This window comes from Hemicordylus capensis, chromosome 2 (genome assembly GCF_027244095.1).
Source record: "Hemicordylus capensis ecotype Gifberg chromosome 2, rHemCap1.1.pri, whole genome shotgun sequence".
In the NCBI taxonomy this organism is placed as follows: domain Eukaryota; kingdom Metazoa; phylum Chordata; class Lepidosauria; order Squamata; family Cordylidae; genus Hemicordylus; species Hemicordylus capensis.
In genome coordinates, this window is record NC_069658.1 from 314,637,582 (window position 1) to 314,664,536 (window position 26,955).

General features: G+C 42.2%; 1 protein-coding gene and 1 long non-coding RNA gene across 2 annotated transcripts in view; both read right to left on the bottom strand.

Moving 5' to 3' along the window:
• Window positions 1–26,955, bottom strand: part of SYN2 (synapsin II) — a 354,597-nt gene that overhangs the window by 302,556 nt on the left and 25,086 nt on the right. The gene's annotated exons all lie outside the window — the stretch shown is intronic.
• Window positions 500–26,044, bottom strand: LOC128343568 (uncharacterized). The gene is made up of 5 exons (XR_008315591.1): window positions 25,957–26,044; window positions 23,409–23,477; window positions 17,572–17,677; window positions 17,374–17,449; window positions 500–731 (listed from the first exon to the last, which is right to left on the bottom strand). It is a non-coding gene; the product is annotated as an uncharacterized LOC128343568 (long non-coding RNA).

A 26,955-nucleotide genomic window follows, 5' to 3' on the forward strand; every position in this document is an offset into this window, starting at 1 on the left:
CTAGGTAAAATTGGAAGATAATTGCCTTCATCACAGTCAGAAAGGTCAGTGCAAGTCTGGCACACAACTTCTGTGGAACTCTCCATACAAAGACTGCAAGTACCAATTCCATTTTAACTGACCCTGAGTCTAGGCAAGCCAACACAAAACATTTTGGTTCCTCATTAGAGGTGCGCCAAAATGATTCAGGTTGCCTCAGCCTAAACATTTCAGCAGAGGGTGAATGGTAGCTTTAAGGAGCAGGTACGCAGGTACTTACCTGCTCTTCCACCGCCGTTCTGGTCACAGCACTGTGCTGTTCAAAAGGATGTGTGCAACTGCTTCCCTGTTCCTGGCAGCTTGTGCGTGGCATCAGCACATACATGGCACCCCTGCATGCACAAACGCCATCTGTGTGCTGATGCCGCATGCAGGCTGCCAGGAACAGGGAAGCAGCCATGCACAGCCTTTTGAACACCACAGTGTTGCAACTAGAATGGTGGTGGGGTGGCAGAGGAGCAGGTAAGGACCTGCGTACCTGCTCCTTAAAGCTACTTCTCTCCATCACCACCCTGCTTACCCAAAACATTTTGTGCACATCCCTAGTCAACTCAGCAGTCAATTCCACTGAATTCAATGAGACTTGCTCTCTAGTCGATATGCATAGGATTCCAACCCAAATCTTGACTGTAAACACTTCTCCATGTTGAGACCAGCAATGTTATACCAGAACTCAAGGATACTTCCCATTCCTGTGAAAAGAACAATACATTGCAGTTCAATACTTCGGTAACAACATTAAGAACCTGAACTAGTTTCAGAAATAACAATTGGTACAAGAAAGACTGATGTCATGTTACTTCTTCTAGCACTAAGACTAGCTTTTCTATAAGAAACAGTAACAGGCATCTTTCATAAGATCAGCCATTAATTTTAGTCAACATTTTAAGGCTCCTGATAATAGCAGCGGGGAGAAGTCCTGCCCCTTATTAGCTTTTAGTTATGATCTACCATTCTTCTCAAATGCTAATGTCATTCAAAAATAAGAGCTTCCAAATGTATATTTTGATGTTTTGAGTGTTATTTTTTAGACAAACTTTTGTTTCTGTTTTGAATGAATAATTTTTGTTACATTATTGATTTAGCAGAGTCTTCATAAATTATGCCAGTTTATCAAAATAAAGTCATCAAAAATAAAAATGCCTCTAAAACACACAGAAATACTTAGGAAAAGATTACCTTAAATATTAGAACACAGTGATAATAGGAAACATTATACATTATACCTGAGCTAGGTTAAATCCTATTTACTAAGATGTAAGTTCCATCTTAGTTTTTAAATTTTTGTCCAAAGAGTAAAGAGCAAAATACATGCACAGCACCATCTATTGAGTGTGATGCATGCTCTGTTTTAAGTGGCTGGTTTTTCTGCAGCAAACACAGAAGCAGGAGGTCGGGGTGGGGGTTATGATTGCTAATTCCATGTTTATTGCAAGGGAAATTCACTGCCCCATTCACAACTGACAGCATCCAGTGGCCATTGCTTGTACAGTACTTCTGTTTAAAAATTAAAGCCTGAATTGCCCGTCTTCTAGTTAAGCATTTGGAATCATGTTGCAAGTTTTATACACTCAAAATAAGTGAAGGGGGATACCCAACCCAAAGCACTGAAATGTAAATAAGTGTTCATATCCATGCATTTGGATGTCTTTAGTAGTCAGCCACATAATGGCACAGCGGGGGGAAATGATTTGACTAGCAAGCCAGAGGTTGCTGGTTCAAATCCCCACTGGTATGTTTCCCAGACTATGGGAAAGACCTATATCGGGCAGCAGCAATATAGGAAGATGCTGAAAGGCATTCTCTCTCTCTCTCTCTCTCTCTTTTTTGCATTTTAAATTTTTATTGGCTTTTACAATAGCTTTACATTCAAATTACATTTATTTATTTATTTAAGTAAATATTGACTCCCCGCTTACCTATCTGCATGGTTCACATTAACTATACATATAAACCACTGCTATATTTTATCCAACCCAACCTGCTGTTATTACTATATTTCAAACCCTGCTGAAAAGTCCATACTAGAAAAAAAAAAGTAAAAATGGTTCCCAATCTTTGAAAGATTCCAAATTTTCATCCTTTATAAGTGCTGTAAGCTTTGCCATCTCAGCATATTCCAAATTTTTTATCAACCAGTCTTTTGAGGGCATTTTAGTGTCTTTCAGTTTCTGCGCATATACTATCCTAGCCGCCATGGTTGCATACATAAAAAATGTTAAATTTCTTCTGGAAAACTCTCCTTGGGTTATTCCCAGCAGGAAGGATTCTGGCCTCTTAGGAAATGTCATTTAAAAAAATTTCTTCAACTCATTATATATCATATCCCCAAAAGCCTTTGCCTTCCCACATGACCACCACATATGGAAAAAAGTTCCTTCACATTGTCCACATTTCCAACATTTGTTTGAAACATTTTTATACATTAATGCTAATTTTTTCGGTGTCAGATACCACCTATACATCATCTTATAATCATTTTCTTTTAAAGTATAATATGCAGTAAACTTTAAATCAGTTTTCCATAATTTTTCACAAGCAGTCATATCTATATTATGACCCACATCTTGAGCCCTCCTTTCCCTCTCCAGTCTTCTGGGAGGGAAAGGTTATTTGCTCACCTTCTACTGGGCTGGAAGGCACTCAGAAGCAATGAGAGACCCTCACAGTTCTGAGATGAAGCAGTTAAAATGACTATGATAAAATGGGCTCAAGATTTTGGCAATGGTGTAATAATGTACACTGTACATGGTTATTTAATGCCTGAAAAGCAATTCAGAGGTGGCAGAAAGTCAGGTTGCCTGGTGAAAATTCTTGAACAAAAGTTTCTTGCAACTCAGTCCTAAGCCTTTCTGGTGCCAACCAATTTGGTGCTTAGGATGATATTTAAAAATAGTTACTACAACACATTAACATATCAGTGTGCAGTAACATCACATTGGCATGCCTGAGTGGTTAACAATGCTGGAAATTACTGCTAATGGTTATAAATGTTGATGAAGTTGGGTGGTAGGGCATGATGGGTGCTACCTACCACCCAACCCGCAGAAGAAACGGGGAAGTGGGTGAATTTAATTTTTTTAACCCCCCCCCCAAAAAAACCCCACAGGATCCTATTGGGGTTTAGGTATTGTTGTTTTTTTAATCAAAATAGCCTGCTTGTTCATTTCTTTTATTGGTTTGGTAGCGCCCATCATGCCCTACCACCCAACCCAATTTCGTGTCTCAGTGGGGGACAATTGGGGTGTTTCGAGTTTTCCCATTATTCCCTATGGCTGAAACACTCAAAACATTTTGAGTTTGTTCCATCAAAACAACCAGTCAGACTGGTTGTTTCAACAGAATGTCTAGATCATTTCTGTTTCGTTTTGAGCTCGAAACAGAATGCAAAATCAATTTCATACACAGCCCAAGTCTTTTATTATAGATTGATTTTATGCTACATTGTTTCTTACAAGTAAAAGTGATTGCTTTCCAGCACTTTAATTTGATTGATGCCCCTTCCCCTCGTAGCAAGGTTATAAGTGTACAAGACAGAAGGTTTTATGAAGCATGCATTAGATAATTTCATTTGTGACTTGCACATTAAAAATTGTGCATTGTATGATTCTCAAGTTATAAATATAAACACTATAATTATGTTTTCTCTTTAACAGAATCCTGAGGCAGTCCTGGTCTTAAGCCAGAAAGCACTAAAAGAGCATGATAAACCAAATGCCAAATCAAATCCAAACAAACAAGATATTTATTATACTGCTATCAGTAACAGGACATATAGCAGCAGGGAACAAATGCATGATTCTGTAAGAATCATATCTAAGAAGCCCTGACCTTGGTCAATGTCAAAATAGAGTACTAGATTAGATGGTAACGGTAAAGTGTGCCGTTAAGTCAATTTTGACCCCTGGTGCCCACAGAGCCCTGTGGTTTTCTTTTGGTAGGATACAGGAAGGGTATACCATTGCCTCCTCCCACGCAGTGTGAGATGATGCCTTTCAGCATCTTCCTATTTTGCTGCGGCCCAATATATTACCAGCGGGGATTCAAACCAGCAACCTTCTGCTTGTTAGTTAAGCATTTCCCCGCTGTGCCATTAGATGAGCTGATCTTTAATGGTAGTCCTGTATTTTTAACCACAATTTTGCGCGTGTGCATGCACACACACACACACACACACACACACACACACACACAAGCTTTAAGAAGAATATTATTTCTTTGAAATATTTGTATCCTGACTTTTAGACCAAGGTCTCATAAAGCAACAATAATAAAAAAACACAATAATATCAAACAATAAAATGTAACAATTATATAAAACATCCGCAACAAAACAGAATTTAAAGGAGAGCCAGTTAAAAGCCTTGCAAAATAGGAATGTTTTAACAGCTGATTTTTTAAAAGCCGAAGTTTGTTTTACCATATTTCCTGGGAGAAGAGTTCCATAGCTGCGGCACCACCATAGAAAAAGCCTTTTCCTAGCCACCGCCCACAGAAAAAGCCCTGTCCCTGGTCACCACTAATCAGTAGTCAGTGATGGGCCAGAGAGAAAGGTTTGCAATGTATATCATAAAGCCTGGATAGGCTTATATGGGCGAAGATGAACCTTAATACAACCTAGCTCCAGACACAGGGCTGTAAATGTTGAGGCTAGTTTGGATATAAACTGGCGACCAGAGCAGCTGATAATTCTACGTAACTGATGTCACATTGGCAGGCTCTAAATGGTGGGATTCTTCACCAATTGCAGTTTCCAGACCATCTAGGCAACTCCATATGAAGTCCATTATAGTAGTGCTATTCCAGTCAGAAGGTGATCAATGAAAGTGTGACAGAGGCCACATTCATTTTCTTCAGGTAGGGCTGCAACTGATACACCAAACAAGACTAGGAATGTCCCTCCACCACCACACACATACTTTTATGTTTGCACAAAGAAGTACAGATACTCTCATTTTACATAAGGCAGCACTGGTAAATTATTCATATTACCAGTCCTGGAGACTATAATGTGTTTTTATGGAATCACTGAAACTGATAAGCAGTGCCAGCAACCACCCTTCTGCATGACTTAACAGTTTTAAAGCCAGTGATTCTCCTGCTCAACTTAGTTGATCCAATCAAGAGGGTGCCACAAATTACACACTTTAAAAGTCAACGGCTACATTCAGTGCTCCGTGCTTTAGAGGACTGAGAGCAAACTTTGTGCATACATGCTCCCTGCATCCCTCTTTGTGTGTTCCGTACGTTACTTACTGCTTTCATCAAACTAGTTTGAAATGATATCTGAACTGGCAACTGGCATGACCTCTCCAAACCAGGCTGCAAATCACAGTACATCATGGTTTGAAGGATGTGAGAATGTGGCATCTGAATACTTTGATACTTCAGTAAATACTTTTGCTAACAAATTAAAAAGTAATATGCCTCTGAATATCTATCTATCTATCTATATATAAGCTCTCGCAAGAGTCCGCAAGTGAGCTGCCAGGAGGGGGAGAGGAAAGCAACAGCAGCAGCAGGGGAAGAAAAGGTGAGCAGTCAGGCAAGCAAATGGGCGGGTGGAGGAGGAGAGAAAACAGCAGGTGTAGGGGAGGAAGCATTGGGCGGCTGGGGGAAAAGGTGGGTGGGTGGATGGGCAGGGGGGAAGTGGCGGGCAGTGGCAACAGCTGGCCAGGTGGCCAGCCAGAGAGAGAAAATGGTGGGTGTGTGGGCAGGGGGGGGGAGTAAGTGGCAGCTGGGGGAGGTCCAGCAGAAGCACACGCCACCTCCAACCTGCGGCCTCCACTGCGAGCCGGCAGGAGAGCACATGGCACTTCCAACCAGCCTACTCGCAAGGAGGATGGCCAAGCAGGCGTGGGAGAGGGCAGCGAAGCCTCCTTTTTTGGGCCTGTCTGCCGCCCAAATGACTGGTCGGGCCGTACATGGCCCATTTCAGGCATCTCTGCACCCTGTGCAGAGAGCCCCGAAATGGGCCGACAAGGGGGAGGGAGCCAAGGGGGAGGGGAGAGAAGAGGGGAAAGGAGGAGGGGCCAAGAACACGGGGAAGAGCTGAGAGGGAGTGGGGAAGAGCTAAAATGGAGGGGGGAAGAAGAGGAGGAGAAAAAAAGGGAGAACTAGGGGCACAGATGCTCTGTGCCAGGGTCAGCTAGTATAAAATATTTTTACAAAAAACAATGCCACCACTTAAATAAAAACACACACTTCTTAGGAACAGGAAAAAAGGAAAGGAAATGTTAATAGGCTAACACACATTCAAGTCATGAAGAATGTGGCTGAAAACAACTATTTTGGCTTCCACACCAAAGAATTCCGGAGCAGTTGTTGTTGATGCCCCATTTGCAGTAATTCTGCTGCAAGATCAACTATTCCTGTGTTTACAGGGTACAAAACCTAGGCTTGTGGGGGAGGGCTTGATTAGGCTCGATCCCGGCACTGCACACATTAATAATTGCTGACAGTATTATTATTCGTGTGCTAGCCTGAACAGTAGGGATGTGCACGGAACCACGGAGGCGTGGCCCGGCACTGGGGGGAGTGTCTCTTTAAGGGCGGGGGGTAGTACTTACCCGTCCCGCTGCTCTTCCCCCTCCGGCGCTCGACTTTAAGGAAACGTTTTTGGGACAGCAGGGTTTCTCCCTGCCACCCCTGCCCCCATCGTTGTCTGCAAAACTCTGAGCAAGTAGAAGCTGGTGCCACGCATGCGCCCCTTGCGGCTGCTGTTGCTGCCTTTCCAGTGAGTTTTGTGGGGATGGAAAGCCTCCATGCCATTGGGGGCTTCAGACTCACAACAGTAGCAGCTGGTGCCAGGCCTTGTCCCATGACCCAGAGTAACTAGGCATTGGTCTTGCTACCTGGGACTGTGAAGCTAAGAAATGATAAATTTCAAAAGGTTAGAAATGAAGTAAGGGGAGGGGGAAAAATCCTTCCTACCTCTGCCACTGATCATGTGTACTGCCACTTCCAGCACTGTTCCCAGGTGGGCAGAGGCCATACTTATCAGAGCTGGGGTGGGGGGAGTGGCCAGGCAGCACAGAGTTTCCCCAATGCACTGTGCTGCTTGTGTGGTGCATTCTGGGATGTCTTCAGCCCAGGCTTGCTTCCCCCTGCTCCCAATTGCCGCAGGGCTTGCTGTCACACCACTCGTGCATGCATGGGTAGCAGAGACCTGATGTGCAGATGGTTGTCTGGAGTAAGGCAGGTAAGCTCTAGCTTTCCCTCCACCCCAGCCCCTTGCGGTCACATGAATGATTGCATTCTATTCTGAACATGCAGCCCCAAGCCAGAAAGGGTTAGCTGGGCTTTAATCCTATTGCACATGCACGTCATCAAAGGCTAACAAGTTAGTCATCAAAGGTGAGGCAATAGATACATGTGAATATATCTCCAGTCTTGAAACTTTCACAAATAGAAGCCAGCACAGGGAGGACAATCCCGATGAGGGCCACCCTAGAGAAGATTTAACCGTTTCCCCGTGCTACTTTCCTGATGAAAATCCCCTGCTTGGAAGCTATTAGGAAAAATATACACATGTGTTTAGAAGGAACTGAATGAAACAAATTAACATTATTTTAAACAAAACAGGAAACGTTTTCCTCCAATACAGCTGGCCCATATTCCTATACATGAAAATGAAGTAAAAGTAGTTTTAATATAGCCAGATGTCTGAGGAGAGCCAGTTTTTAGTTACTTTGCTAAAGATTAGAACTTAAACTGTTTTCTTTCTTTCTTTCATTGTACTCCAATTATAGCCATTTACACAAAAGCTGGGAAGACATAAATAAATATATAAAGTAATGGCCCAAACATATAGTGAATGTTTTCAAAGGGCTAATAAATGTATGGAAACAAGGAATGTTAAACATCAAAGATAGGATATTCGATCCTAAAAGTTAACTGATTACAGGAGTACTCTGTTCATGACAGCATGTATTCTGCAATCAAGGTTGCCAGTGGGAGAAGGGGTGACCACAACCTCCCATACCAGAAGTCACACAGGGCCCAACAGGGCCCACCACCCCACCCAGGGTATGTGTCTGCTCGCTGCCTCTCCTCCTCACTGTCATCAAAGAGGCCAGCACTCTATTGACCATCACTTGAATACACTTCTGTTCCAAAGTTACCCCTGCTGACTGAGCAATGAGGCACCTTTTAAAGTGGTGGATCTCTTATATTAAGTAGGGGAAAGCAACTGTCCCTATTCAACTCCAGCACAGCATCCTTCTGTTGCTGATGTATATCTTATGTTTCTTTTTAGACTGTGAGCACTTTGGGGACAGGGAACCATCTTTCTTTCTTTCTTTCTTTCTTTCTTTCTTTCTTTCTTTCTCTTTCTTTCTTTCTTTCTTTCTCTCTCTCTCTGTGAACCACTTTGAGAACTTTTGTTGACATGCGGTGTATAAGCAGCAATAGTAGTAGAAGTATTAGCATGTCAATTTCTAGAGAGAAATGAGCTTAAAACAGTGGTGCATATGCTGGTAATATCCAGACTCGACAAGTGTAATGCACTCTACATTGGGCTGCCATTGTACGTAGTCCAGAAAAGTTGGTACAGAATGCAGCAGCCAGATTGGTCTCTGGGGTTACCCAACAAGATCATATTACAAACATTTTTTTAAAAACACACTGGCTGCCAATAAGTATCCGGGCAAATTACAAAGTGCTGGTTATTACCTATAAAGCCCTGAATGGCTTGGGTCCAAGGAATTTAAGAACACGCCTTCTTCTTCATGTACCTCACTACCTATTAAGATAACCCGGGGAGGTCTGGTTGCAGTTGCCACTGAGGCCATTGATAGCAACTCAAAACTAGGCCTTTTTTAGGGTTGCCCCAGGACAAAATTCCTGATGAAATTAGAGTCTACAGTTTTAAGTTTTAAAGGTTTTTATCTATATTTTAAAACTGTTTTAATTGTGTTGATGTTTTAATTGTGTTTTTAGATTGTGAATCACCCAAGGACTTTCATATGGGACGGTATAAAAATATGTTAAATAAACAAACAACTTGGCAGTCGCATTTTGTACCAGTTGTAATTACTTTTTCAAACTCTTCAAAGGCATGCTCATGTTGAGCCACATAAGTATCAAACAAAGTAGGGATGTGCCCAAATCAGTTCGGTGCCTCCTTAAGAAGCACCAAACTGGCTTGGGTGCCCACATCCGAACCAGTTCGGTGGGGCAGGGATCAATTCCTTTAAAAATGTGGTAAGCAGGTCCTTACCTGCTCCTCTGCTGCCCTTCCACTTTTTCAGGTGCGACGCCCACTTTACAAAAGGCCATGTGCAGCTGCAGCACTAATTCCAGCAGCCTACATGTGGCATTGGCATGCATATGTCATGTGCAGTAAGGATGCGCGAACCAGCTCAACCTCAAACCAGCTTAACAACCAACTTGGCCGGCTTGAGGGCTCACCCCCGGCTCGCCCTCAAGCCAAACCAGGCCTAAACCAAATCCCCAGCCTGGGAATTCTAACCAAAAAAAAAATTTTTTTAAAGAACTCACCACCTCCAAGGGGCACTACTGCAGGTGCAGGGGTCCTCCGTTGGTTCCCCTCCCCTACCGGCCTCCCCTCAGTCTCAAAAAAGCCCGATGTTGGCATTTTCAGATCAAGGTCACACAGATCGGGGTCACACAGAGGCTGCTGTGCGTGTGGCAACCTCCAAAATGGCCACCAACAGCATGAAGAGGTCCAGAACAGGCTGAAAATGCCACCAGAACCAGGCCATTTTGAGACTGGTGGAGTCCGGTGGAGAGAGAGGGAGCTGCTGGAACACCTCCCCCAAAAGCCACGGCAGCACACTCCCAGATGGGGTGAATTCTGTTTTTTTAAAAAGTTTTTAGAACCCCTGGACTGGCTTGAATTTGAGACAAACCAGGCCTGAGCTGGGGGTCTGTTCGGGGGGGGGGCATACCCTTTAAGGCAGGGAGAGTCACTCTGGCCCACGCTGCCCAACAGCCAACCTCCGTTCCACACGGAGCCGTGAGGCCCCATTTTGGAGGGCGGCCATGCCCCCCACATCTGATGTCAGACACGGGGGCGTGGCTAACTGGGCCCCTGCACCTGATGTCAGAAGTGGGGGGCAGGGCCAAGGGGCTGCGGCAGCCGCCGCACACAAGCCACCACCAACCTCCCTACGCTGCTGCTTCAAATGCCACACATTTAATTTTATTTTAGAATGTTTTAGTCTGCTTATGCTTATATTTTCATTTAACACTCTATATGCCTCAAGTCTTCAAATAAACTTTTAAGCTGTAAAATGTATGCTCATCGAGCTCTAGGGTTTTTTGATTATATGAAAATCCTACTGAGGCAATGAAAGAACTGGGTCATTTCAGTATATTTTCATAATCAAAAATGTTTGGACACTACCTACTCTCATGATAGATATCTGAATCAAGTTCATACAACTGTTAGTATCTGATGTCCTCAGATGTAGACTTCAAAGATCGAAGATATTGCATTTGTTACATCACCCCCTCTTCTACAGATAAAGCTTTACTGAATCAGTGCAGGAACTTGCATAGATTTTTTACTTCAGTATAAATAGTACTGCCAGTCTAACACCAATGGGCTTGTAGATGCATCATATTTTTATTAGTATCTTTTGCAATTACCTGAAGGCAAAATTTTTGCAATTATATGCAATCAAATTTCATCTTGGCAATAATTAACTTGGTGGATTTAGAAAGAAGCAGATCAGTATAATCCAAGAAACTCTCTCTCTCTCTCTGAACATCACTGGCAATTATCGGTCATGCTCTCAAGTCGCATGCCAACCTAATTAGGGGCATGGGTAGAAACAAAGACCAGAACAGCCTTCTGGCACCTGTACCACATTTAGCTCTTACACAAAATGTTTTCTAAAGAGAATAATTAACGTAATTTAAACCTTCCAGATGAAAAGGTTACTGTATAAAAGGAGAAAATAATCCCAGAGTAGATGTCCCCATTATTAACTTTTCATATGATTTATACACTTGCATAACAATTCATTATGGTTTCAGGACCTGGAGTAAGTGGCATACTGTATGTAAAAAGCAAAAGAAAGCGATCAAGAATATGTTTTTTTAAAAAAACAAAACCAAACCCAAGGTTAGTTACCAGGCTTGTCCCAAAGATGAACACAGTGGCAAGAAACAAATCAGTTCAGTAGCTGTAGTTATTATTAAACCAAGGCTGTACCTTTCAGTTTGAAGTACTCTAAGTTCTTTTCTGAATTGAATTTGGAAGTTTGCTATCTATGAATACACAATGCCCAATAAAAGTGTGTTGAGTCAATTTTCCTCACATGCATCATGTAAAAAGTACACAGTGCTAAAATGAGATTCTTATCTGCACTGGACATTCATCCAGAGTATATTACCATGAACAAAGTCATAGAATCATTTCTAAATCTCTTCAAATAGAATGTGCAGTTGCACTGTTTACTGACAAAGCCATTTGTCTAAGCTTTGTTAAAATCAGAACTATTGATGTGTTCCTACAGAGATACAAACATGGTATTAGCCATTCTATTATTTTCTTCTATCTATCAAATAGCAAGAAATATTTACCATTTTTATAACAAATTTTAGCATACATAGATATTTGCAATTGCTCTGTGTGACAGAGCAATTAGTGATATTTGACCACTTTCCTGCATGTTGTTGCATGAACTGGCCACTATGAGCTCAAAATTACATCTATCCTACCATATCAGTCGCACTAAAGGATGGGGGAAGGTAGGATTCACACATGTTGAACTTTCAATAAAGCTCTTGTATGGCTTAAATCACTTTTTCACCAATCTGTAATGAGTTTGCTTATATGGGAGGAGAACTGATATCGTGATAGCAAGCATAAATTGTCTCCTTTGCTAAGCAGGGTCCACCCCGGTTGCATATAAATGGGAGACTACTTGTGTGAGCACTGTCAGATGCTCCCCTTAGGGGTTGAGGCTGCTCTGGGAAGAGCACCTGCATGCTCGCATGCAGAAGGTTCCAGGTTCCATCTCTGGCATCTCCAAGATAGGGCTGTGAGAGACTCCTGCCTGCAAGGTTGCCAGTGTGAGTAGACAATACTGAGCTAAAATGGACCAATGGTCTGACTCGGCATAAGACAGTTTCCTATGTTTCTATGATTTAAGCCAGTTAGTGGCAATAAATTGGAAAATACAACAGAGTCTAGTCAATAGCCCCTAAGCAACCTGAAGAAATGAACAATCTACATGTTATAAGGTCAGTCTGCAAATCTCTCTTATTCTAGAAAGCAGCAGCGTGTCTCTGGGGAATGCAAGATACCCACAGAAACAAAATGTGCAAAGTATCCAAAGGAAGACATGATTATCGAAGTCTGAAATAACAAAATATGAAACTGCGCAATGACACTACAAAACATAGACAAGGCAGATGAAACTGTATATCCAAGCCTTCTCTTGGCATCCATTGTGAATATTATCAGTTTTGTAGGCAGGCAGAGTGCTTCTTCAGGCATCATAGATTAGTCTCTATGATGTGTCCATAATCTAATTTTGTGGATAACCAATAACTGACAGGTACAAATGTTTACTAAAATACACATAGAGAGAGACTAGGGATGTGCATGAAATGGATTTTGTGTTTTGTGTCGAGCTTGAAATGAACTGCAGATTGACAAAATGTTCCATCGAAGCAGCGGTCAGACTGGCTGTTTCAACAAAACAATGTTTCAAATGTTTTGACCACAGGGAACAATGGGGAACACAAAACACCCAATTGTAACCCATGGGTATCTCCTAGGGTGATGGGTGCTACCTACCACCCACTCCACAAAAGAAATGGTCAAGTGGGAAATTTTAAAGACTGTTTTTAAACTTAGATTAAAAATTTCTTCAAAATTGCCCACTTGCCCATTTTTTTGGGTGGGTTGTATGGTAGGTCATCATGCCCTACCACACAACCCACTTCGGTGTCCCTCGGAGCTACCAATCAGGAACAATGGGCTGTTTCAAGTTTCCCCTTTGTTCCCTATGGCTGGAATAAGCTGCACTCACAGAGTGCACTGCATACAAGTTTTGCATTGCAATTTGCAATGCATTTTGCAACCCTGCCTTGAAAAACACTGCAGATTAGAAGCACACAGTAAAAGGGGAATCTGTCCCTCCCAACATAGAACACACATTTCAAACACAGTCCAAAAATGGCAAAAAACAAAAACAAAAAAAGGAATCAATGACCCAGAATCCACTACCAGCCACAGCGCCTGTGCTGCAGTTACATCATTGGCACAAGTTGCTTTCTCACATACAATTATTACTCCTTAATTCCTAGCACTGCAACAGCTGCCACAGCAGCACCCTCAATTATTATTATTTATTTAAAATACGTATACCCCACCCCTCCAGTGCACTACTGCTTGGGGCGGCTCACAACAATAAGATAGACACAAGATACAATCAAAGTAATAAAATTAACTAAATTAAACAAAAACAAGTTGTCAGATTAAAAGCCAAAGTCATTATTAGGTTCAAATTAAAACTGAAAATTATAAAAAGCTAAAGATGTGCATGAACTGGTTGGGTGGTCCTTTTATGGACCGCCAAACCAGTTCAAAGGGCTGGCGGTTCAAAACGTTTGACAGCAGGGAGTTACCTTTAAGGATCAGGGAGTGTGCTTTTACACCCGGCTACATTTCCCCCACCAGTGCTGTGCTTAAAAATGGTCCTGCGGGAGGCAGAGTACCTCCTGGTACACGTCGGACCAGAAATGCCCAGTGCACATGCGCATGTCGTGCACACACATGCGCACCGGGCACTTCCAGTCCAACATGCTCCAGGGTGGCAAGGAGGTACGCTGCTGTCCTGTGGAGCCATATTTAAGCTCAGCATCGGTGGGGGAAACGCGGCTGGGGGAAAGAGCACCCTCTCCGATCCTTAAAGGTAACCCCCCACCTTCAAACCAGCTGTTGCCGGTTACATGCACATCCCTATTAACAGCAGGCATAGCCGTATGTTCAACTAGAGTAACTTCAGCCACATTTTGACTCAGTACACTTTGCAATGCAGATTGCCAAGCAGACCAGAGCAATGATTGAAGAACAAGTTAGTCTCAAGATCAGACATGGAGCTCATCACAGCAATCACCAAGAAATATTACACACACACAGACACACACACACAGACACACACACACAGTTGCCACTGTCCATTTCTCGCCACAAAACTATCTCACAAACAAAACAAACCACAACTCAAAGAAGGAAGGCACTCAAGTTCTGCCTTTGTCAATCTGAGATTCACCAAAACCAGATAGTTATAGCAGCAATAGCACAGCATATTATATTCAGTGCTGAGAAAAGAACACCACAAAACCAAACCTTCCTTTCTCCTTTCCTGATGTATCCTCTTCAAGAGAGGCACACTATAAGGGCTCTCTCTCTCTGCCTTCCAGTCCCTTTGAATATATTTTGAAACTCCCTCCTTTTGGGCTCCCCTCCCTCCCTCCAGGCAATGAAGGTACAGTTGCCCATGATAACAAGCAAACCAAGAAGCAAGGAGATTGCAAGCCAATCGGAAGCCAGTGCCAGAAAATTTATCAGCAAGTGAAAAACAGGCCTCCAAAATAGCGCTCGATATGTCAAAATGTTTTGAATCATAATGGGGTTGTTGTGTTCCGAGCTCAAAACATTCCCTTTATTTAAAAAGGCATTTTGTTTTGAGCTTGAAACACTCAAAATGGCCCATTTCGAATCAAAATGTTTCGACATCAAAACACTTTGCACATCCCTAAAGACTTTTACCCTCTTAAATTTGTAAACTAACAGCATACATTAAAAACTAGAACTTCAAAATATTAATGCTACTTTTTTGCAGAATTCCAATACAACAGAAAATTTTGCAGAATATTAATGCAAAATTAAGGATGGGGAAGCAGTTGCTTTAGGGGACTTAGTATCAAGGCTCCTTTAAGGCTTGTTGCCATCTTTTTCATAGAGTTACAGAAATTACTGCAAGATTTTACCAGCTTACTTTCTCTAAAAGTACCGACTTATCTTCCAAAGGCACTGTGTGATCCTCAAGGATATATTTTTGGAAGGCTCAGAATACTTCCAAGGCAGAAAGGATAAATGAAAATCATTCCTTCCCTGGACACCCTGACTTCCTTAGTCAGGAAGTCAGCCACTGTCTTTTAGGAACTCCAAGACCATGTCATTAAAGAAACTCCGTAAGCTTAAAAAAATAGCTAACCTAGTCCCCAATTGTAAAAGGGGTTTCCTACCCCCCAAAACTCTTGAGCCCAGATCAAAACTAATGAATTTCTGAATTTCATGAATCAAAATAATAGTTTGAACCCTATGGAGGAAACGTAGTAGTGAAACAAAATGTGTTTGAAAAATTGAGGCTTGCCATATAACAGGATTCCCTCAGGGCTGACAATCAAATGTGCAAGTGGTGAGACACAAAAATGTCTGTTTTGCATTGGTTAGTAGTGGACGGACACTCTCTTTCCTGGAATTAGAATCCCTGAAATGCACTAAATGGGATTTGGGGAATGCTTTTTGGCAAAAGTTCCACTGAACCAAATGTTCGAGCCCACTGACCAGTTTTGAAGAACTAATGCCGATTAAAGTCAACCACTGTTTTCTGTTGTTTCCACTGTGTCCCTGGACATAGTTGATTCCCATACATGATTTCCAACTGGCTAGAAGCTTCCCTAAAAGCCCAGTGACCATCATGCTGATATCATGTCAGCAACCAAGAGCCAACACTACATAACTATACTCTGCCTTACCTTTCCTACTCAGCTTAGTTCTCTTCTCCCTTCCTTGCTTTTTGCCTTATTGCTGAATCACTAACTGGTATTGCTTACCCAGTTAGCCCAGAAAACAGAGTATCAGTCCACTGATTATCTGCAATAGATTTACAACCCATGCAATTACTGGCACACACATGCCCTGCTAAAAATATCCTGAAAAATACATAAAAGATTATTGCCTAAAGAACACCAATATAAAGAGAATTGCTTATACTGGGGGAGGGGGCTGGAGATTGTTAATATTAATATTAACAGAAGCTTGCAGACTAGTAGAATTGTTTTTTATTCCCCTTTACTGCTGAAGTCTAGGGAATGTGTATGAATATTTTTTGTATTGATATCATGAACTCAGCAAAATATTTTTGTGTGTGTGTAGAATATATTTTGAAGAATGTGTGTGAAATAAAATCATGCTTCCCAATGAACAACAGAAACAAAATTTTGCATACACAATTCTGCCACTGAAATTACCTGAATGCACTACTTTTTATAGAATAGGCATGGTGAATATTTTCATTTTTTAAAAAGAAATTCTGAATATCATACTTCACAATTACCTACAAATAACATATCTTGCATGAACACACCTTACTCTTAAAGTAGTTGAATGCACCAATTTTTAAAGCAGAATATGCTTGGGGACATGTTTAAATAATTTTTTTTTGCGGGGGGGGGGTGTTAAAGCAGAAATTCTGAATTCATATTTTACCTGTTATTGCTCTCAACATATTTATTATCAGTTCAATAATTCCAAAACAGCATAATGCCCAAGAAAAGCAGATCTTTCTCAAATTCAAATTTATAATTATTCAAATTGACCACATATGGTCATTATACAACAAAATGAATGTTTGAAGTTGAAATTGAACAAATTTCAAAAACTTTTGTTTACTTCCTTTGATAGGAAGGTCTATAAAATGATAGAGGTCTATAAAATCATGCATGGTGTGGAGAAAGTGGAGAGAAATTCCTTTCCCTCTCACACAACACTAGAACAAGGGGTCACTCCATGAAATTGATTGCCAGGAGGTCTAGGACCAACAAACGGAAGTACCTTTTCACACAACGCGTGATCCACTTGTGGAACTCTCTGCCATAGGATGTGGTGACAGCCAACAACCTGGATGGCTTTAGAGGGACTTCATGGAGGAGAGGTCTATCAATGGCTACTAGTCGGAGGGCTGTGGGCCACCTCCAGCCTCAAAGGCAGGATGCCTCTGAGTACCAGTTGCAAGGGAGTAATGGCAGGAGAGAGGGCACGCCCTCAACTCCTTTCTGTGGCTTCCAGCGGCATCTGGTGGGCCACTGTGCGAAACAGGATGCTGGACTAGATGGGCCTTGGGCCTGATCCAGCAGGGCTGTTTTTATGTTCTTATGTTCTTAAGTACATTAATAAAAAATTCTATTACATATATTTAATTTCTTGAACTTTCCTAGAAATGTAATTTATGCAAAATGACTTTGCCCAGTCAATGATGGGTTGTTTGTGTGTGTGTGTGTGTGTGTGTGTGTGTGTGTGTGTGTAGCAAAATATACCCAAAAGTATCTTGCTTATTGCCACACCTTTTGTTATTCATTGCAGTGTTTTCTCAAAAATCTCACTGCATAGATGTGAATGAGCCTTTCCCTCATCAGCATCCTACAAAGAAAGAAAGAACAACTTCATTAATCATATTGGCATCATCACTATTGAAATACTTGCACCATGACCTGCAAATAATGTATTTAAGCACTTAAGTGTAAAAAAGCTGAAATCTTTACCTGAACTTAAATCTCATAGAAGGGAATGGAATTTCTTCCATTTTTGTAGCACCAGGGGATGTTCTGTATTTCTCTGACTATGGAATGTTATGGTCACCCAGGCCTGCTACAATAGAGATGAATAGGCAGCACAATTCTATACAAAATGACTCAATGATATACAAAGTTAACATACATCATTTGACATAACTGATAACGATGACTGTTCTTGTTTGACAACTTGGTTCTTTTGTATTGTGAAGATACCAAAATAGAAAGAATTTTAAAATTCCACACTTTCACAATCTTCTGGCAAAATAAAATTACTTAATCATCTTTCAATGGTGATCAAATGCCATGATGGAACTACATGATCCTTGATTTCAATGGTATGTTCCTTAGATGTGAATATTCTACTGATTAATTGATATATCAACTGATTAACGGTTGTCGGGTTGCAGAGCATTCACTTACATTTGCCAGTCCCTTGCCATGACAGCAACTGAAATAAGTGAAATTGCACTCTTGAATAAGGTGAAAGATAGTGAAGAATAAAGCTATTACTCTAGCTACCTGACAAAAATGACTTTTGTGATTAACTTTAAAGTAACCTATAGGCAATATATTTTCTTCCTATAATTGAGATGAACAACTGGTGCAGAAAATAACTGCAGTTTATGCACACACAAAAGGCAATTAATGGGGGAGATTTATGTTACCATGGGGACACATACAACACATTAAAAAAAGCATAAGGAAGTCAATGGAACTACTACAAATGTTAAAAGTCACTGAATCATCATCTGTATCCTCTTATTTTGTGATGAGCTTTGATACATTATTATAGCTAAAAGTCTTCAGACGTTAAGAGTCTACATAGAAAAATAAACTGGAATGAATATATGTAGTCAGAAGTTCAGATCCAGAGGATTTAGCATTCAAAAACTGAAAAGTTATATGGACAGTAAAAATGCATCACAGCTCCCTAAGAACCTCTCTTCTGGGCTGAATCCAGCAGGATAAATCAGCTACTGCTCATTCCTGATAAAGCGTGTGTGGGTGGTTACACTACAGCAGTGTCTCTAGCCCTCCCTTCTGTTAAATGCCTCCAGTAATTTTTCTTACACCTACACACACACTCTAACTTCTCACACAGAAAGTTAATGATTATTTTTTGACACCAGAGGTATACCAGGAGTGGGTCCTCTTTTTGTATGTGCCGTCTTTAATTTAAAATGTGCTGTCTTTAAAGTTTTTAAATGTTAAACAAGAGAGAGATCGTTTTAATTTTCTGTATGCTTTCTAAATGCTAACCCAAGACTTGCCTGTTCTCTGAACAACACAAGGATTTGCAAGAACTTAAGCAAGGCTAAATTAACTTCTAGTGCCCAAAAGGAAATTTGAAATATGTAGCAGCATAGACACATGATCATTCCTAAGCCTACTACTGAACAAACTTCACCAGTGCTCAGTCTGAGATTAATAAATCATTGCAACACACAGGGGAGATAAACAGCTATTGCGTTTTGCAGAATTGCAAAATTATATGTGCTCCACCACGTTCACCAAGCTTAATTTTCTTGTTGGTATAATCAGATATCCAGGATTCATACTGTCAAAGCTGTGAATGGCAACAGCTGGTTTCTTAAGGTAGGAACATAGGAAGCTGCCATATACTGAGGCTATTCTCACGGCCAGCAAAAATCGGGCTAGGAGAGCCTAGCCCGATTTTTGCTGGTCCTGTAAACCACCGAACTAGCAGACCCCCAGCCTCTCTAGCATAGGGCTATGAGATAGGGCTGAGAGAGATTCCTTCCTGCACTGCAACCTTGGAGAAGCTGCTGCCAGTCTGTGAAGACAATACTGAACTAGATAGGCCAATGGTCTGACTCAGTGAGAGTCAGACCCTGCTCGCGCAGGGCATGCTGAGGCTTCTGGGGGCCGCGTGGCACCCGAACTCCCAAGCCCCCACCGGCTCCGTGACAGAGCCGGCAGTCATGTGGGCAGCTGATCCGCCCTCCCAGGCAGGGCTTGCTGATTGTCTGCGGGGAGAGCGGGCTTAGCCTGCTCTCCCTGCAAACCCTTTCAAAGCGGGTCTCACTGATCGTGAAACCTGCCTCACTGAGTCAGACCATTGGCCTATCTAGTTCAGTATTGTCTTCACAGACTCGCAGCAGCTGCTCCAAGGTTGTAGTGCAGGCAGGAATCTCTCTCAGCCCTATCTTGGAGATTGCAAGGAAGGAAGTTGGGACCTAGATGCTCTTCCCAGAATGGCTCTATCCCCTAAGGGGAATATCTTACAGTGCTCACACATCGTCTCCCATTCAGATGCAACCAAGGCAGACCCTGCTTAGCTAAGGTGACAAGTCATGCTTGCTACCACAAGACCAGCTCTCCGCCAGGAGAGTAACCTAACCTAGCCATTAAAAATGGCCCAAACAAGAAATATTCATAGGTGTGCCTTCACAGCACCCTCCCATATCAATATAGATGGTCTAAGAGGAAGGTTCCCACGGCGCCTCTCCGCTTTTGCAGCTGCTCAGAGGAAAAGAGCAAGAAGTCAATTATTTCTTGCTGAAGAGGGAAGTACCTAAAGGGTGGAGATTTAACCACTGACTAGACACTACCTAGGTTCCTATCAGGCACTATAATTCCATCTTAAAAGAGCAGTGTCATGGGTGAATCTGCCTATGAACAGTTTCAAAATATTGATTTAAACCATAAATTCTGTATTGGTATTATTAAGCGGCTGTAATTCTCTATGAGAAAAGCAGGATATAAATCTTCTAAAATAAAGAAAAACTGTTGCCCAGGGCAAAAGCAGCAGAATCCCCATCCAGATGCTTTCTTCCCAGAGCATAGTTATCATTGAACGGGGGGTGGGGGGGATGCCCCTGAGGGAGGTGGTGGGCAACTTTGCTTTTCCCGTCACACCTCTGAAGAAGGTGGCAGGGGTCCATCTTCACTTTTTGTCCCAGGGTCCACTCCAGTGTTGCTACGCCGATGCCCACTTCCATAATAGGAAACTCCTTCAATAAGGAGAAAGAGGTTTAGCTGAGCTATCCTATGCTGTTCTAAGGTCCAACTGTCCTCTCTTACCACAAGCCCCCGATTGCCCTCTGTGAAAACAGAAGCTTCCTTGAGACAAAAGGGGAGAAGTGCTTCCTACATCTGTATATACATAGAATGACTACTGAAGGCAGTAGTCAATGTTTGTAGAACATTACCTTACCTTTATCAGAGATCACTTTAAGCTATGTAGGTATGACAGCTTACCCCTACCACTAATTTATTGGGTAGACTAAATTGCCATGTTATTCTTTTACTAGATCATGTAAAGCTCATCTCCATGCCAATGCGATAAGCCCTGGACAGTGGCTGGCACTAGCATGAAAAAAAAGAAGAGCAAAAAAAAGAAGAGCAAAAAAAGGAAGAGCTTATCACACAAAGGCCATTTCAAATGGTCTCCACATGATAAAAGCAACTTGCACACCACTGCCTGATCTTGAATACCATCTGATTCATTTCCATTTTGGAAGAAGAGAGGGAGAAAGACTGAATAACAAAAATAATTGTTGTCACAATGCTAGTTTTATTTCTATAGAGGAGTATTCTATTCTAAAAGGTACCTACAGGTGAAACTCGGAAAATTAGAATAAGAACATAAGAACATAAGAACAGCCCTGCTGGATCAGGCCCAAGGCCCATCTAGTCCAGCATCCTGTTTCGCACAGTGGCCCACCAGATGCCAATTGGGAGCCTACAGTCAGGAGTTGAGGGCATGCCCTCTCACCTGCCATTACTCCCCTGCAACTGGTACTCCGAGGCTCACCTCAATATCGTGCAAAAGTCCATTAATTTCAGTAACACAAATTAAAAGGTGAAACTGATATATGAGACAGACGCATTACATGCAAAGCGAGATAAATCAAGCCTTAATTTGTTATAATTGTGATGATCATGGTGTACAGCTCATGAAAACCCCAAATCCACAATCTCAGAAAATTAGAATATTACATAGAACCAAGAAGACAAGGATTGTAGAATAGAACAATATCGGACCTCTGAAAAGTATAAGCATGCATATGTATTCAGTACTTGGTTTGGGCCCCTTTTGCAGCAATTACTGCCTCAATGCGGCGTGGCATGGATGCTATCAGCCTGTGGCACTGATGAGGTATTATGGAAGACCAGGATGCTTCATTAGCGGCCTTCAGCTCTTCTGCATTGTTTGGTCTCATGTCTCTCATCCTTCTCTTGGCAATGCCCCATAGATTCTCTATGGGGTCAGGTCAGGCGAGTTTGCTGGCCAATCAAGCATAGTACACTGTATACTTTTCAGAGGTCCGATATTGTTCTATTCTACAATCCTTGTCTTCTTGGTTCCATGTAATATTCTAATTTTCTGAGATTGTGGATTTGGGGTTTTCATGAGCTGTACGCCATGATCATCACAATTATAACAAATTAAGGCTTGACTTATCTCGCTTTGCATGTAATGCGTCTGTCTCATATATCAGTTTCACCTTTTAATTTGTGTTACTGAAATTAATGGACTTTTGCACGATATTCTAATTTTCCGAGTTTCACCTGTATAATGGGGGAAAGACATGTTGCAATAATTGAAACTGCACCAGGTCTTTCTCTTCACTATTTTCACGAGGTTAGGAAGTTGACACTGACATATTGGATCATGCCAGCTTTCAGACTCCATTATTTTTGACAGGCATATTTTTGTGTATTACGTCTGGAGCAGAGATGATGGATGATCTTATAAAAACTAAAATACAGTTGCAATGCATTGGGTTTGTTTTTATTATTTATGGAAAGACAAGAAGTACAGAACTATTATATTCAAAATGCTATTAGAGCAATATGGCACAGAAAAACTGTAAGACAAATCAGTAGTCCCATTTCCAACAAATCATGGTTTGTCAATGAGAAAAAATACCGTATGTATTTCACAGGCTCCACCTCTCTTCTCCTCTCTGCATTCAAGAAGAGATAACTGAAAGTTTCAGCTGAACTAATCACACTTCCCCATTACATCCCCAGAAAGCATGAAACGTATTTAAAACCACAGTACTAGAAGCACAGTTGTAATGTATACCAAAAATGAGGAAAGGTACCACCAAGTTCAGGAGGATATCAGCATGGCTAACTCAGGGAAGCTATAAAAGGGAAGAGAACTTCTTTCAGAAAATAGAAGTACTGCCCAAATGAAGAGAACAGGAAGGAACATAAACTCTGGCAAAAGAAATGCAAGGAGACAATAAAGGATGCAAAGAGAGAGTTTGAGGAGCATATAGCTAGAAGTGTCAAGGGCAATAACAATAATGTCTTTAAACATATCAGAAGTAGAAAACCTGCCAGGGAGGTAGTTGGACCCTTAGATGAGGAGGATGTGAAAAGGATAAAGGAAGTTAATGAGATTGCAGAGAAGCTAAATGAGTTCTTTGCATCTGTCTTCATAGCGGAGGATACTGACTACATACCCTCTCCAGAATTGAGCTTTTCAGGTTTAGCAGCTGAAGAACTAGGCCAATTTGAGGTGACAAGGGAAAATGTTCTTAACTGTCGTGAAAAAACTAAAAATTAACAAATCACCAGGGCCAGATGGCATCCACTCAAGAGTTCTGGAGGAACTCAAATGTGAAATTGCCAATCTCCTAGCAAAAATATGTAACTTTCCCCTACAATCAGGCTCTGAACCAGAGGACTGAAAATTAGCCAATGTGACTCCGATTTTCCAAAAGGGATCCAAGGGGGATCTGGGGAATTACAGGCCGGTCAGCTTAACTTTGGTGCCAAGTAAATTGATAGAAAGCATACTTAAGGACAATAACTCAATAACTAACCTCTTGGTCATGTAGCCTCGCAAGCACAGGATGGGCATATATGTTCAGTGCATGGAAAGAGAAACAAAGCTTAAAATATAAAAACAAATAAGGACAAGTTAATTATTTACAAAAGATGGAAATAATGATTTCTGCAAAGCAGGACACAAACTTCATTACAATTTTGTCAAATATGTCAGCTATTAGACTTGACACAGAGAAGCTATTCTCACGAACAGAAGAAATCGGGCTAAGGGAGTCTAACCCGGTTTCTCCTGGTCGTCTGCTGCCACAGGATCCACGCAGCTCCCAGGAGCAAACTACCAAAAGTACCCCTCCCCTTAAATGAGGTTAGCGGAGCGAGTGCAGGGTGCAGTGCAGAGTGCAGTGCTCCACTAACCCCATTTGGTTGATCGTGTGCTGCCGCCACACGGCAACACATGAGGAGACCCCCGCCGGGAGGCTAAAACAAGCCTCCCGGCCCCAGAGGTCTCTCCAGAATGCCCCACATGCTTGCACAGGGAATCCTGGAACTTCCTGGGGCCAGCTGGCCCCCGATCCACACCACCCCTGCCGACTCCGTGATGGAGCCGACAACCCAGGGACAGCTCCCTGCCCGTATGAAGGGAGAGTGGGCTAAGCCTGCTCCCCCTGCACTTGTGGGGCAGCAGCGTACCTCCTTGCCACCAAAGTCAGTGTCATACCAGAAGTGGCTGGTGTGTGTGAGAGAGACATTCGGTGTTCCAAAAAAGGACCACCAAACCATTTCATGCACATCCCTACTCTTAGTCAAACCCTCCTCCCAACATTCCATGCATGGTTGCTATGGCAACTCTTGCCTTTTCCCCCCTCTCTCCAGCAATTTGCATGTACATTTCTTCACAGGCTCCTTGCACAGGCAGGAGTTTGGATATGTGCTCAGAGCTTGAACATATAAAGGGCAATGCTACTGATTTTAACATCAAGAATAGCTCTGCACACGTTTCCTATTTAGCTGAAAAAGGCTGGCATGAATCCTGAAGTCAATGATGATCTCATTTACGTGAGGACTTCATGTATGCACAGTTCACTAAATAATCTGACATCACTAAAGAGGAGGGGAGCAACCAGGGGCTTTTATACACAGCAGATTTTACACGACTTTACGGGGAGGCTTTACTGTGATCTCGAAGCTGTCCTCGAAACCCAACACAAACAGTGACACTTCCCCGCCCCCATATAAATCAGGTTATACTCTAATGCACAGTGAAAAACCCAAATTGTGTGTGAACTGCTCCCCGATAACTCACAGGGCTTTGGGGGTAAATCTAGCCAATATGTAGATGCACCTCTTCCATTCCAGAGGAGATGCAAATTAAAGGGCTTCAAAAGCCTTATGTGAAAAGCTTCCCAGTGAGCTGTTCTCATTTCAGGAAAGAGAATCTTCTAAAACAGTTTGGTGGTGAAGGAGGGCCACTCGCTCTAGGGAGGAGCGGAAGTTCAATGACAGAGTGTGTGCTATCTATGCAAAAGGTCTTGGGCTGGTCATGGACCTGACATGATATAAGGCAGCTTCCTAAGTTCCCTTAAGAGGGGAGAATTTCTAATACATTGCATTATTAAATTTGTTCTTTGACCAAATGTTATGTTAGCTATAGATTTCTTTACAAATTCTGTGCTTCATGAATAACAACTGGCCTTATTATTCATAGCAGCACAGAATCTGTAAAGAAGCATATAACTAGCATAACCAGGGGCATAGCAAGGTTGGAGTGGGCCCAGAGACAAGATTTTAAAATGCCCCCCCACTCAAAGTCCAGGGCCTCCGCACACCCCAGGTCCCCAAGGATTTAAGTCTGATATTCCAAAATAAGTATGCTGCCTGCAAATACATTTCACTGAATACACACACACACATCACAATATATAGTGATATACATTGAGTACTATACATTTGTATTACTTTTAATGCCTAGAACACACTAGAAAGATGAATTATTAAAATGGGCCCCTCGCTGCAGATTAGCAAAGGAGACTTTCAACCATGCAGGGTGAACCTATGTTTGTTTTCTCAGAATTCTGAACAAATTCAGTCAAGTTTGATTGCAGGAGGTTTTTCACAGGAGGCTTTTAAAGCCCTTTAAGACACATCTCCTCTGGAATGGAGGTGCTGCATTCACATGTTGGCCAGATTGACCCTGAAGTCCCTGCAAGTTATTGGGGAGCAGTTCACACACAAGAAAAATAAAATAAAAGCACCACACATGCTTCACAGTTCTCACTCAGACCTTCTGGGTTGCAAAACAACTTGAACATAAGTGCATTTATAAATGAATGAATGAATAAATAAAATTAATAAAATACTGTTCCAGAAGTTTTTGCAATTTTCTGCCATGAAACAAGCCACTTATAGGACTTTTTAGATAGTTTTTTTTTAAGTCAGCAAATTTTCCAAGCTGTTTCAAAATAAATATTCAGAGACTTCTCAGTCCCTCCCCCCCCCCCCATATCCAAGCCCTATGGCAAGCAGATCCCTATATATGGGGGGCGGGGCGGGAAAGGTAACCACAAAAAGGAGTTCACACTCTACCTGGCAAATGCTGGTCTGGGTTAAGCAGGGCAGCAAGGGGTCTTCTGCTGCAGAGAACACTCTGGCTGCCTCCTCCTTCCTGGCTTGCTTGGGCCCTACTCGAGTTCAGGCTTCACTGCGGCCTACACGGAGGCCTCCGTGGAAGCCCCGCCCACCCGCCGATCAGCTGAGAGGCGGGAGAAAAGCAGCTCTTTGCAGCTTGTCTGCTGCTTCCATTGCCGGCCAGGAGAACAAGCAGGAGAGACGGTGAAGAGGGCAAGTGGCTGAGAGGCTATGGGGCTGGGCAGGGGGCAATGGGGAGTCACATGAGGTGCCCCTCCAGGCAGTGGGGCCCCCAGACAACTGTCTCCCCTTGCCCTATCATTGTTACGCGCCTGAGCATAACATTTGGTCAAAGAACAAATTTAATAAGGCAATGTTTCTTTATAAGCTGAATGTATTTCATATACATGGGTATGCTGCAGGAATACGGCTATTAGAGGTCTTTACTATATAGATGACTTCATACGAAGCATTTCTTCTTTATTGTCTAATTGTTTAACTATAAAGGCAATCAAATGTAGCAGTTAGGAACACAGGAAGCTGCCATATTCTGAGTCATAGGTCCATCTAGCTCAGTATTGTCTACACAGACTGGCAGTGGCTTCTCCAAGGTTGCAGTGCAGACAGGAATCTCTCTCAGCTCTATCTTGGATATACCAGGGATGGGAACTTGGAACCTTCTGCTCTTCCCAGAGCGGCTCCATCCTCTAAGGGGAATATCTTACAGTGCTCACACATCAAGTCTCCCATTCATATGCAACCAGGGCAGACCCTGCTTAGCTAAGGGGACAAGTCATGCTTGCTACCACAAGACCAGCTCTCCTCTCCAGTTATTTGAATAGTCATTGTTTTCTCCCCTTTAAAAAAATATACCTACTTTAATTTAGAAGAGAGAAAATGAGGTGTTTTGTCCACAGGTAAAATGGCCTCATTTGACTATTTATTTATTTATCATAT